Genomic DNA, 13,584 nt, shown 5'->3' with positions numbered 1-13,584 from the left:
CCATATATTTGTGGTCCACATCGTATACTAACTGTCTTCCATTCCATATCTGTAGGTTAACAAGATTTTCTGCCGACATCCGAGATCGCTACTCCTTTCGGATTCTCCCAGATTCCCAAAAGTACCGCTTTGCAAGTCTTGAAGCTAACCTCTTTGTCCGAGAGAATCTTCCCTACCATAAGCAAATTTTCTTCAATAAATCTCTCATCATCCTCTGGTTTGATATGGACAACTTCACCTTCAACAGATTGTTCCTCTTTATGAACCATGTCTAGAATTGCAGAGTTAAAAGGAAAAAGTATACAGAAGAGTAAAGTATTATTTTTGTCCCCAACGTTTGGGATAAGTCCCAAAGTTGTCCTTAACATTTCAATCGTCCTATTTAAGTCCCTGACGTTTCAAAATTGACTCAATATTTTCTAGCCGTTAGGGATCCGTTAACAGAATTGACGGCGGGATAAAATTAAGACACTTTTGAAATGTTAGGGACTTAAATAGGACGAAAACATTGGGGACAAAAACGATACATAAAAATAAATTTTAATTTTATCTTTTAATAGTATCAACTTTTTATTGTACATAGTATTCAATTATTTTTTAATCACATCTAAGTAAGTTACATTTAATCACATTACTTTCATTCTAAATAAATAATGTAATCAGTGGCGGATCTTGAAAAAAATCACGCCTTTCTCCTAACGTGAACTACAATTGAGGAGAGAAACCAGCTAAGGTGTTTCGAGCTGTGAAGCGGTGAAGCCAGGCAAACTGCCGCCGCGTCAGTGCTCCCTCACCGTCGCCACCGCTAGTGAATGCACCACTACTTTGGTGCATTAACCGCCCCTTCTTTTGTGCGTGACTTCTCCCAAGAGGTAAGTTTTATGATCTTTTATATTTGTGCTCTTTATGGTGCAATTTGCTTGTGATTTTTTATTTCATGGTTCTCTTGAATTGGCTATTACATTACATTCTTACTTATGGTACCATAGCAGTTAATGTTATTAGCTTATTCTTCTTGAATCAATATCTACAGTAGTAATTGGTCTTTGTGTTGAATTCTCTTTTGCCAATATGTTTCATGCAGCACCTTTTGTGACTGAGCATCGAAGTCCTTTTCATGTTCGTTTTTCAACCAAAAAAAAAATAGAGAGTTTGTTATTGATGTTTGTCTTTGCCATATGGCTGATATATATAGCATATTTTTATTAAAATGAAAGATTTTTTTTTACAATTAAAAAAAATGGAACTGTCAATATGATAATCAATGAGGCATAATATGAAAATTATACTAATACTTGTGTTTGTTGCAGCTTCTATTGTAAACTATAATTGAGAATAAATTCACGAGTTGTATTAGGTCTCTACCAAGCTTTATGCTGTTTTGTCATCTGAGTTGGTATGGCATTGGATAAGGGTTTAGGGTTTTAGAGTTTGTAGAATTGCTTATTGAGACATTCTAGTTTTGATGATGGTGTGGCTCTTGAATCAAATATTGTTTGTTCTTTTACTATTCTCTAGTCAATAATGCACAACTCCTACATCGCAATTAAAGGATCTAAGAGGGGAGTGTATTATTTTTTAGTTATTATTGGATTCTGAACAAGGATAACTATAGGAATCCTGATTATTATTATTGTTGTTGTTGTTGTTGTTATTGTTGTTGTTGTGGCTCTTGAATCAAATATTGTTTGTTCTTTTACTATTCTATAGTCAATAATGCACAACTACTACAGTGCAATTAAAGAATCTAAGAGAGGAGTGTATTATTTTTTAGTTATTATTAGATTCTGAATAATGATAACTGTAGGAATCCTGATTATTGTTGTTGTTGTTGTTGTTGTTGTTATTATTGTTGTTGTTGTTATTGTAATTATTATTATTATTTTTATTATTATTGTTGTTGTTGTTATTGTTGTTGTTGTTGTTGTTATTGTTGTTGTTGTTGTTGTTGTTGTTGTTGTTGTTGTTATTATTGTTGTTATCGTTATTGTACACAAAATTGTGCTGAATAATTTTTTATGAAGCTGATAGGTATGGCTTGCATCTATTGATGCTATAGAAATTATCATGTGTTGGCATAGTAAATGTGATAATGATTCTACATATAGTTTTTTTTTTTGCCAAGTATTTTTTTTAAAAGTGTTAGCTGGATGTATGGTTTTTCTGCAGGATTTTGGAATTAGGATTTGGACAAGATATACAGGAAATACTACATCTTTTGGGTTCAAGGAAAGCAGAAAATGATAACAAGGACAGTACAGTTCCAAGAAATTCTGAATTTCAAAGGCAGAATTTACTTTTTTCTGCCACCTTAAATGAGAAAGTGAACCATCTTGCTAAATTAAGTTTACACAATCAAGTGATTATTGGTCTTGAGGGTAAAACAAGAAAACCAATATCAACAATTGAAAGCATTAATCCTTCAGAGTCTGATGAAGAAGACGAAGTCAAGTATTCCAGTAAAATACCAACAGCTGTAGATTATAAAATCCCCACACAGTTAATTCAAAGATACGTGAAAGGTACGTGAGAATCAGTTTCTTTTTTATCTTTCCTTCACTGCATTTTGCAGTTAATATTCTCAAGATGCTGAGTACCTAATTGGAATACAATTTTGCTAAGCAGTGCCTTGTGGTTCTCGGCTTGCTGTTTTTCTTTCAATTCTAAAGCATCTTTTTGAAAGAGACACTTCGCAAAAGGTTAGGCGTCACTTGCTCTAAAGATACTTTCCTTATCTATATTATATGTAGGTTGTTGGAGTTAGAAGATTTTTAACTCTCCGCATTCTCTCTTGCTTTTAGTAGCTGTATTTCTTATCATTGGCAAATATTGACATGACCGTAAACAATTTAATATTTCTAGTGTACTTGTGAAGTATTATGTGATGGGGACAACAAAAGCTTGTCGATATCCCTTGAAAATAGTTGACAAATGGAAGGCATTATTTTTTATTTATGCGACTGGAACTTATATTTGGCATGCATCGATCCTTAACTTTATTTTCCCCTTACCAATTGAACATGCTGTTATTCAAATATTATGCTTTAAGATTCACATAATTGACCTAGTGATTTTACAAGTTGTGGTATTCTTTTCGACATGTGATGCGGTAGACTTTCACCATTCGCTACTAAGTGAGTTCCACTTATCGACTGATCCTCAAAAAAAAGAAAGGGTCATACAGATGTTTCTTGGATGCCAAACTTTTCGATTGCATGGTAATATGGAACATGAAGACCGGAGATCTACTTTTCAGGCTTTTAAAACTGAGAAATATGCTTTGCTTTTGTCCACTGATGATTTTGCTAGAGGCTTGGATTTTCCAAAGGTTCGATGCATCATACAATATGATTCTCCTGGGGAAGCTACTGAATATGTGCACAGGTATGTATACCTATTTTTTGTTTTGGCTTCTTTTCCCATGTTTTTAGGGGTGGTTATGTGGAAGGCATTTTTTTCTGATTTTAATTCTAGTTTTTTATGCTAATTGTAGTCCAAACAAACCTCCCCGGACCATTTTATATCGATTGTATAACGTTATTTTATTTGATCTTTTATTTATAAAACAAGTGATCTCCGAGCTTCAATTAGTTAGATCAATGCTGTTAATGGAGAACTTTGTCACTCGTAAATATTCAGGGGCTAACAGCTATGCCACTCTAGCATCTTAAGAATGTCTTATCCATTCCATGAGGGATTTTAAAATCAATTAATATTATGAATAACTAAATGATTGTCATATCATTGTATCCAAATTTGCTGCAATAAATAGCCCTAGAAGGACCCACTTTGAAAATGAAAACATACATGATGTAATATCTATCAGGAAGTGGAATTTGTTTCATGGATATCTCTTCTTCTAGATTCAAAAGGATCCTCCCATGCTGTCTTTTATGTAATGTTAAAGTCTTAAAGCATGATGTTAATACTATGATTTGTGATCCTTGATGAATTCATGATGCAGAGTTGGTAGAACTGCTTGTCTGGGTGAAAGGGGAGAGTCCTTGTTATTTCTGCAACCAGTTGAAATAGATTATTTACAGGACTTGGAGAAACATGGTGTTTCACTAGCAGAGTATCCTCTTCTCAAAGTGATGGATAATTTTACATTACACGGACAGAACAAACAAGTAAAGAAGTCTATTTTCATGGACTTGCATCCTTGGGTCCTTTGTCTCCAGAAGGCACTTGAATCATTCATCATTTTCAAGGTGATACACTGCTGATCTTTCTGAATTCTGGTTTAATATAGATACTCCATTTCCATCTAAATGAATAATACATGAGAAACCTATATTTTAACATGTTAATCCTATTTTGATTTGGAAAAATGTGCCCAAATTTAACTCTAGAGTCATTATTGTTGTTTGGCTTAGAGCTTTTACAACAATGGAACATTTGGAGTTGCCAGTGTTGGTTTTATGCATATGCTAAGCAAGAGGACTTATGAACCGCTGACAATCTAAATTAATGCCAGATAGGTTTGAGTGAAAGGAAATGGAGGGTCTGACAGAGAAATGGGTCATGGTTCTCAAAATCACATGTCAACTCATAATGTTCTATGATTTCTGCTAGACTCTTCAATCCTAATCACAGCCACCAACTTGGTTTGGTGGAATTGATAAGGGAACTTTTTGAAGTGGTGGGATTGAATGATCCCTGTTGCTGTTGAGTCATTATTTATGGTGGCAGAATCTGGAGAAAATCCAACCTACTCCAAAACGATTAGACTTAGATAACGGTAACTATAAACAACTCTTCATCTATTTCCCCATATTATGTCTTTTTTCAAATCTCTGCATTGGCCTTGTTTTCCTTTGATCATCATTTGTGCTGAATGCCACCAAAAAAGGCCTTTGTGTTGCATCTTAGTTGTTCATGTGAGGTGAGCTGCTCTAGATAGGATGTTTGATCATTCACTATGCCTCGTTTTCCTGGGTGGTTATACATCTAATGTATTGACAGAGGTTAAATTAGACTTGCAGTTTGATCTTATGACTTGTAATAGTAAACATCAATAAAGAAGTTGTACTCTTGATATGTCAACTTGTCAAGTATACAAATACTTTTACTCTCAAATTGAGCCATTGAAATCATGTTACATCTAATAACGAAGAGGGGTGATGATTTTTGAAGCGCAATCATCCTTATTCCTCATGATTTCACTGACAATTTTTGTCTACAAATACGATTCTATATAGGGATCTTAGTTTCTGTGTATCATAAGCTAACTGTTGTGTTGTCATTTTTTCAGCCCAAGATGAATGAACTTGCTAGGAAGGGATTTTGCTCTTGGGTCCGTGCTTACACAGCACATCGTGGTGAGCTGAAAAGAATATTTATGATCAAGAAACTTCACTTGGGGCACGTGGCCGAAAGCTTTGCATTGAAACAACAACCATCCTTAGTTGGACAATCCTTCCAAAAGCAAAATAAGAAGAGAAAGAGATTTGAGAAGAAAAGTGGGCTATTGAAAAAGAGAAAAGTTGCTAGAGTGACTTAATGCAAACCATGACAATGGCTGATGATGCAGTTTTGATGAAGCAAATGATAATGAAAATGACAACTATGGATGGATACCGACATACTGTGTCACGGGAATCTGGATCATTATCCCCTAAAGCCATAGGATTCGATACAAAGCTGACACTAAGTGATCCGAGATAAAGTATCGTAAGGAGTCCTTCTTCCATTGGGGCACTGTTCTGTTGTCGACATGAGCTGAGTAAAGCTTTATATGCTTGATGCTTGGTACTTCCGTTGTGTATCATTTAACTTGTACTATATAATATACGGTAATTATGTAATTCAACTCATAGTATTGGGGCTAAAATAACTTTATTACAATTACACGTATGAGTTATCACATCGCTACATAGCCAGTCTTTTTGCATTGTCCTTACCGTAGTTTAATTCTTCTTTCGTGGACTTTTAGGGTATTACACAGCACACTAAACAACAATACTTTTATTGGCAACCGTCTATATATGGTATATTGTTACTCTAATAAAGTAGCTGAAACATGTGAAAATTTCTCTATCCTTTTGTGTTTAGAATTTCGCTTTTATGTTTTGAAATGTCAAAACATCCTTGTCTAAACTATAATATTCCAGAGTTGCTATTTTCTCTATATAACCCTATTTCTTTATCACGCCTTTCTCCTAACGTGAACTGCAACTGAGGAGAGAGACCAGCTGAGGTATTTCGAGCTGTGAAGCGGTGAAGCCAACCAAACTACCACCGCGTCAGTGCTCCCTCACCGTCGCCGCCGCTAGTGAATGCACCACTGCTTCGGTGCATTAACCGCCCCTTCTTTCGTGCGTGACTTCTCCCAATAGGTAAGTTTTGTGATCTTTTATATTTGTGCTCTTTATGGTGCAATTTGCTTGTGATTTTTTATTTCATGGTTCTCTTGAATTGGCTATTACATTACATTCTTACTTATGGTACCATAGCAGTTAATGTTATTAGCTTATACTTCTTGAATCAATATATACAGTAGTAATTAATCTTTGTGTTGAATTCTCTTTTGCCAATATGTTTCATGCAGCACCTTTTGTGACTGAGCATCGAAGTCCTTTTCATGTTCGTTTTTCAACCAAAAAAAAAAAGAAAAACAGAGAGTTTGTTATTGATGTTTGTCTTTGTCATATGGCTGGTATATATATATATATATATATATATATATATATATATATATATATATATATATATATATATATATATATATATATATATATAGCATATTTTTATTAAAATGAAAGCTTTTTTTTACAATTAAAAAAATGGAACTGTCAATATGATAATCAAGGAGGCATAATAAAAAATTTATACTAATACTTGTGTTTGTTGCAGCTTCGATTGTAAACTATAATTGAGAATAAATTCACGAGTTGTATTAGGTCTCTACCAAGCTTTATGCTGTTTTGTCATCTAAGTTGGTATGGCATTGGATAAAGGTTTAGGGTTTTAGAGTTTGTAGAATTGCTTGTTGAGTCATTCTAGTTTTGATGATGGCGTGACTCTTGAATCAAATATTGTTTGTTCTTTTACTATTCTCTAGTCAATAATACACAACTCCTACATCGCAATTAAAGAATCTAAGAGAGGAGTGTATTATTTTTTAGTTATTATTGGATTCTGAACAAGGATAACTGTAGGAATCCTGATTATTATTATTATTATTGTTGTTGTTGTTGTTGTTGTTGAGGTTGTTGTTGTTATTGTTATTATTATTCTTATTGTTGTTGTTGTTGTGGCTCTTGAATCAAATATTGTTTGTTCTTTTACTATTCTCTAGTCAATAAAGCACAACTACTACAGCGCAATTAAAGAATCTAAGAGGGGAGTGTATTATTTTTTAGTTATTATTGGATTCTGAACAATGATAATTGTAGGAATGCTGATTCTTATTATTATTGTTGTTGTTGTTGTTGTTGTTATTATTGTTATTATTGTTATTGTTATTGTTTATTGTTATTGTTCTTCTTCTTATTATTATTATTATTATTATTATTGTTGTTGTTGTTGTTGTTGTTGTTGTTATTGTATTGTTATTGTTATTGTTATTGTTGTTGTTGTTGTTCTTGTTATTGTTGTTGTCATTGTTGTTGCTGTTGTTATTGTTGTTCTTGTCATTGTTGTTGTTATTGTTGTTCTTGTCATTGTTGTTGTTGTTGTTCTAGTTATTGTTGTTGTTGTTGTTATTATTGTTGTTGTTGTTGTTGTTAAAGTCAAATAATCTATTGCAATATCTGTCATCTCTAATTTTTGTTAAACCCTTGGTGTAATAGTGCTATAGAGTTGAGAATTTGAAAGAAAAAAACGGGGATGAAGAAGAGCGAAAAAGGCAGCAAGAAAGTGATGGAAAATAAGATGAGAAGAAAGATATTGGCAGTGCTGCCAGCGATGCAACCATAGGGTATTTCCTCTCTTGCTCTCCCGCTTTCTTTGATTTTTATTTCTTTCATAAATTTTTATTCCTAGTGTCACAGAAGCATGCCTGGTTAGAATTGAGCTAAAGAGTAACCTACAATTTCCCCCTTTTTTTGTTTCAAATGGGAAAAGAGTTTATATGTTTTTTGTTGATAGAAAAATTGGGATTCGAGGTTCCAACTCTGGTGCAAGCTCAAGCCATTCCTGTTATTCTCGCTGGCCGTCATGCGTATCCTTTTTTTCTTTTCTCTGGATTTAGAAATCTTCCTTCATCTTCTTTTCTTTAGCACATGCTATATCTTCTTATTTCTGGGTTCCTTAATGATAAAATTTTAGACTTATTAATGCTGCCACAGGCACAGGGAAGACAGTTGCCTACTTAGCTCCACTTATTCATCACTTGCAGAATTATGATACTTGCATACAACGCTCTGATGGAACATTTGGTAAGTCTTTTTTTATACCTATTTGTTCAATTTCTCTCCATTTATTTGTCACAGACAAATAACAATTATGCATGCTTGTTGCTGTGTATCATGTCATATTGCCCTGGATTTGAGTATACTGCTATAGCTTGAAATAATGCTTTCAAATGGAAAAAGGTGAACATAGAAAGTTTCTCTTTTGGTTGGAGCACAATTGTCGCACCTTAAATTTAGACAAGCAAGTTTTATGGGATAAGATTAGACCTTCTAGCATCTATTTTGTATAAAGCTCATAATATAAGTCTTTCTCTCCCAGACATGTTGAGAGATTTTAAAGCTACACTACATCAATAGCTCTCCTTTGGATTGTTTTTGCTCTTATATGGAGGATCTCTTACCCTCCATCTTATAAATATTCTTCTCTCTGTCTCAATGATATTCTTCGTGATATAAATCTTGCTCGTAAGTTTTTGATACTTCATTGAATATAGAGTTTTTGCCCCTACTGCCTTTTCCTCCCCAATAATGTGTTGTGTGTTACTTCTATTGAGGAGCACATATGTGAAGTTTAATGATAATGCATCATCTGAAAGATTTGTGTTAATTTTTTATGGGAATATTATACTGACCGTTTGTTTTCCCCTTTTTGTAACACAAAATAGTATTGCATTTCTTTCTTTAATTTAGTCTGAATCAGTTACAGATTTAATTGATTTGTTGGAAATAGCGTTGTTCTTGTATCGACGTGTGAGCTATGTCTGCAGGTTTATGAAATTCGATTCCATTGGATTGTTCCAGGGTATGTTATGGGTGGTGAAAATAGATCAAAGGAGAAAGCTAGGCTACGCAAAGGTAGAAATCAAGTATATTTATCAATAACATTTTTAATAGGGAAAAAAAGAACAGCATTCCTATTATCTTTTCATATTTAAGATTTTGTCCCTTTTTAATCTTTTTCTTTTGTTCATGCGATGGAATTATCAAACTGATAGCAACAACATTATGAAATAAAGCTGTTTCATGATAACATTATTTAAAATATGCTTTAGCTTGTCAGAGGAACAAGATTGGACATTCATTGTACATGGTCAAATTTGTAACCTGTGGTTATTATTTTAGGCATATCAGTTCTTATAGCAACACCTGGGCGCCTTTTAGATCATTTGAAGAATACATCATCATTCTTGTACACAAAATTGTGTTGGATAATTTTTGATGAAGCTGATAGGTATGGCTTGCATCTATTGATGCTATAGACATTATCATGTGTTGGCATGGTAAATGTGATAATGATTATGCATATAGTTTTTTTTTACCAAGTATTTTTTTTAAAAGGGTTAGCTGGATGTATGGTTTTTCTGCAAGATTTTGGAATTAGGATTTGGACAAGATATACAGGAAATAATACATCTTTTGGGTTCAAGGAAAGTAGCAAATGATAACAAGGAGAGTACAGTTCCAAGAAACTATGAATTTCAAAGGCATAATTTGCTTTTTTTGCCACCTTAAATGAGAAAGTGAACCATCTTGCTAAAATAAGTTTACACAATCCAGTTATGATTGGTCTTGAGGGTAAAACAAGAAAACCAGTATCAACAATTGAAAGCATTGATCCTTTAGAGTCTGATGAAGAAGACGAAGTCAAGTATTCTAGTAAAATACCAACAGCTGTAGATTATAAAATCCCCACACAATTAATTCAGAGATACGTGAAAGGTATGTGATAATTAGTTTCTTTTTAATCTTTCCTTCACTGCATTTCCCAGTTAATATTCTCAAGATGCTGAGTACCTAATTGGAATACAATTTTGCTAAGCAGTGCCTTGTGGTTCTCGGCTTGCTGTTCTTCCTTCAATTCTAAAGCATTTTTTTGAAAGAGACACTTCACAAAAGGTTAGGCGTCACTTGCTCTAAAGATACTTTCCATATCTATATTATATGTAAGTTGTTGGAGTTAGAAGATTTTTAACTCTCCGCATTCTCTCTTGCTTTTAGTAGCTGTATTTCTTATCATTGGCAAATATTGACATGACCGTGAACAATTTAATATTTCTGGTGTACTTATGAAGAATTATGTGATGGGGACAACAAAAGCTTGTTGATATCCCTTGAAAACAGTTGACAAATGGAAGGCATTATATTTTTTTTATGCGACTGAAACTTATATTTGGCATGCATCGATCCTTAACTTTATTTCCCCCTTGCCAATTGAACATGTTGTTATTCAAATATTATGCTTTAAGATTCACATAATTGACCTAGTGATTTTACAGGTTGTGGTATTCTTTTCGACATGTGATGCGGTAGACTTTCACCATTCGCTACTAAGTGAGTTCCACTTCTCGACTGATCCTCAAACAAAAGAAAGGGTCATACAGTTGTTTTTTGGATGCCAAACTTTTCGATTGCATGGTAATATGGAACATGAAGACCGGAGATCTACTTTTCAGGCTTTTAAAACTGAGAAATCTGCTTTGCTTTTGTCCACTGATGTTTCTGCTAGAGGCCTGGATTTTCCTAAGGTTTGATGCATCATACAGTATGATTCTCCTGGTGAAGCTAATGAATATGTGCACAGGTATGTATATCTATTTTTTGTTTTGGCTTCTTTTACCATGTTTTTAGGGGTGGTTATGTGGAAGGCATTTTTTTCTGATTTTAATTCTAGTTTTTTATGCTAATTGCAGTCCAAACAAACCTCCCCGGACCATTTTATATCGATTGTATAACTTTATTTTATTTGATCTTTTATTTATAAAACAAGTGATCTCCGAGCTTCAATTAGTTAGATCAATGCTGTTAATGGAGAACTTTGTCACTCGTAAATATTCAGGGGCTAACAGCTATGCCACTCTAGCATCTTAAGAATGTCTTATCCATTCCATGAGGGATTTTAAAATCAATTAATATTATGAATGACTAAATGATTGTCATATCATTGTATCCAAATTTGCTGCAATAAATAGCCCTAGAAGGACCCACTTTGAAAATGAAAACATACATGATGTAATATCTATCAGGAAGTGGAATTTGTTTCATGGATATCTCTTCTTCTAGATTCAAAAGGATCCTCCCATGCTGTCTTTTATGTAATGTTAAAGTCTTAAAGCATGATGTTAAGACTATGATTTGTGATCCTTGATGAATTCATGATGCAGAGTTGGTAGAACTGCTCGTCTGGGTGAAAGGGGAGAGTCCTTGTTATTTCTGCAACCAGTTGAAATAGATTATTTATAGGACTTGGAGAAACATGGTGTTTCACTAGCAGAGTATCCTCTTCTCAAAGTGTTGGATAATTTTACATTACACAGACAAAACAAACAAGTAAAGAAGTCTGTTTTCATTGACTTACATCCTTGGGTCCTTTGTCTCCAGAAGGCACTTGAATCATTCATCATTTCCAAGGTGATACACTGCTGATCTTTCTGAATTCTGGTTTAATATAGATACTCCATTTCCATCTAACTGAATGATACATGAGAAACTTGTATTTTAACATGTTAATCCTATTTTGATTTGGAAAAATGTGCCCAAATTTAACTCTAGAGCCATTATTGTTGTTTGGCTTAGAGCTTTTACAACAATGAAACATTTGGAGTTGCCAGTGTTGGTTTTATGCATATGCTAAGCAAGAGGACTTATGAACCGCTGACAATCTAAATTAATGCCAGATAGGTTTGAGTGAAGGAAATGGAGGGTCTGACAGGGAAATGGGTCATGGTTGTCAAAATCACATGTCAACTCATAATATTCTATGATTTCTGCTAGGCTCTTCAATCCTAATCACAGCCACCAACTTGGTTTGGTGGAATTGATAAGGGAACTTTTTGAAGTGGTAGGATTGGATGATCCCTGCTGCTGTTGAGTCATTGTTTATGGTGGCAGAATCTGGAGAAAAATCCAACCTATTCCAAAATGACTAGACTTAGATAACGGTAACTATAAACCACTTTTCATCTATTTTCCCATATTTATGTCTCCTCCCAAATCTCTGCATTGGCCTTGTTTCCCTTTGATCATCATTTGTGCTGAATGCCACCAAAAAGGGCCTTTGTGCTGCATCTTAGTTGTTCATGTGAGGTGAGTTACTCTAGGTAAGATGTTTGATCATTCACTATGCCTCGTTTACCTGGGTGGTTATAGATTTAATGTATTGACAGAGGTTAAATTAGACTTGCAGGTTGATCTTATGACTTGTAATAGTAAACAGCAATAAAGAAGTTGTACTCTTGATATGTCAACTTGTCAAGTATACAAATACTATTTCTCTCGAAATTGAGCCATTGAAATCATGTTACATCTAATAACGAAGAGGGATGATGATTTTCGAAGCGCAATCATCCTTATTCCTCATGATTTCACTGACAATTTTTGTCTACAAATACGATTCTATATAGGGATCTTAGTTTCTGTGTATCATCAGCTAACTGTTGCGTTGTCATTTTTTTAGCCGAAGATGGATGAACTTGCTTGGAAGGGATTTTGCTCTTGGGTCCGTGCTTACACAGCACATCGTGGTGAGCTGAAAAGAATATTTATGATCAAGAAACTTCACTTGGGGCACGTGGCCAAAAGCTTTGCGTTGAAACAACAACCGTCTTTAGTTGGACAATCCTTCCAAAAGTAAAATAAGAAGAGCAAGAGATTTGAGAAGAAAAGTGGGCTATCGAAAAAGAGAAAAGTTGCTAGAGTGACTTAATGCAAACCATGACAATGGCTGATGATGCAGTTTTGATGAAGCAAATGATAATGAAAATGACAACTATGGATGGATACCGACATACTATGTCATGCAAATTTGGATCATTATCCCCTAAAACCATAGGATTCGATACAAAGCTGACACCAAGTGATCCGAGATAAAGTATCGTAAGGAGTCCTTCCTCCATTGGGGCACTGTTCTGTTGTCAACATGAGCTGAACAAAGCTTTATATGCTTGATGCTTGGTACTTCTGTTGTGTATCATTTAACTTGTACTATATAATATACGGTAATTATGTAATTCAACTTATAGCATTGAAGGAAAGTTTGAAAGGTGATGAAATGTATTCTTTTATTGGATCAATTTGGGATAAATTCCAAGAACTCAACAAGAATGAGGCTGATCATGTGGACTACAAACTGCTTTCTGGAAATGTAAGATATATAGGATTAAGTACTATTTTAGTCTCTAATGTTGAGGTCGAAATCTAATGTTTCAAACGTTCTATTTCAATTTCAAAA

The 13,584-nt window shown here is 34.1% G+C and overlaps 2 pseudogenes; both read left to right on the top strand.

Annotated features, from left to right (window-relative positions):
• Nucleotides 1-1,978: 1,978 nt before the first annotated feature.
• Nucleotides 1,979-5,515, top strand: LOC110270404 (DEAD-box ATP-dependent RNA helicase 17-like; annotated as a pseudogene).
• Nucleotides 5,516-8,057: 2,542 nt separating this feature from the next.
• Nucleotides 8,058-13,177, top strand: LOC107631914 (DEAD-box ATP-dependent RNA helicase 17-like; annotated as a pseudogene).
• Nucleotides 13,178-13,584: the final 407 nt, after the last annotated feature.

Source organism: Arachis ipaensis, chromosome B3 (assembly GCF_059453495.1).
Source record: "Arachis ipaensis isolate K30076 ecotype BB chromosome B3, ASM5945349v1, whole genome shotgun sequence".
Lineage (NCBI taxonomy): Eukaryota > Viridiplantae > Streptophyta > Magnoliopsida > Fabales > Fabaceae > Arachis > Arachis ipaensis.
Note: the sequence above shows the minus strand (reverse complement) of the source record. Positions and strands in the feature narration are given on the sequence as shown.